The sequence below is a fragment of the Canis aureus genome, chromosome 2, assembly GCF_053574225.1.
Source record: "Canis aureus isolate CA01 chromosome 2, VMU_Caureus_v.1.0, whole genome shotgun sequence".
Lineage (NCBI taxonomy): Eukaryota > Metazoa > Chordata > Mammalia > Carnivora > Canidae > Canis > Canis aureus.
Window position 1 is genome coordinate 63,411,475 of NC_135612.1, and position 1,141 is coordinate 63,412,615.

The 1,141-nt window shown below is 41.9% G+C and overlaps 1 pseudogene; it reads left to right on the plus strand.

Moving 5' to 3' along the window:
* The first annotated feature begins 195 nt into the window (after nucleotides 1–195).
* Nucleotides 196–766, plus strand: LOC144289906 (large ribosomal subunit protein eL15 pseudogene; annotated as a pseudogene).
* The last annotated feature ends 375 nt before the right edge of the window (nucleotides 767–1,141 follow it).

A 1,141-nucleotide genomic window follows, 5' to 3' on the forward strand; every position in this document is an offset into this window, starting at 1 on the left:
AGCCTACTGCTACTTAGAGCACCATGAATGAGTTTCCTGAACACAATGTTGATCAAAGCAGCCAGACACAAAAAGACACTCACTGCATGATTCTTCTATGTGAAGTTCCAAACAGGCAAAATGAATTTGTGGAGTTAGGAATCAGGATATGGGCCCTTCCTTCCAGTGGCAGCCATCAGCTCAAAGTAAGCCAAGATGGATGCTTACAAGTACACCTAGGAGCTATGGAGGAAAAAGCAGTTCAATGTAATGCTCTTTCTTCTCAGGATGCACTGTTGGCAGTACCACCAGCTCTCTGGGCTTCACAAGGCCCCTGCCCAACCTGCCCAATAGAGCACACAGACTTGGGTACAAGACCAAGCAAGGTTATGTCATATATTGGATTCATGTTTGTTGCAAACACCTGGTTCCTAAGGGTGCTACTTACAGCAAACCTATCCATCATTGGGTTAGCCAGTTTAAGTTTGCCCAAAATCTATAGTCTGTTGCAGAGGAGGGAGCTGGATGCCACTGTGTGGCTCTGAGAGTCTTGAATTCTTACTGGGTTGGTGAAGAATCTTTGAGGTAATCCTCATTGATCCATTCCATAAAGCCATCAAAGAAATCTTGACACCCAGTGGATCGCCAAACCAGTCACAAGCACAGGGAGATGCGAGGGCTGACATCTACAGGCCATGAGTTCCACCACACTATTGGTGGTTCTTGCCATGCAGCATGGAGAAGATGCAATACTCTCCAGCTCCACCATTACTGCCAATATAAATAATGTTTGTAAAATTCTTACCTAATAAACAATTTAGGACAATCGAAAAAATGAGGCTACTGGGTACCTATGAGGAGAACAGAAATGCTTGGGGGGGGGCGTGGCCCAGGTGGGCTGGTGATATTGTTTTTTCTTGACCTGGAGGGGGACACACAAATTTCATTTTGTGACAATTGGGTGGTAAATTCACATTCTATGTGCTTTTCTGCATGTGTACTAAACTAGATTTTAAAGCATGTGAAAAGTCATGAAGATTTTAATACATCAACAAAGAATCCAAAAAAGAAATTAAGAAAACAATCTCATTTATAATAACATCAACATGAATAAAATATTTAGGAATAATCTTAACCAAGGAAGTGAAAGTTTTATACATTG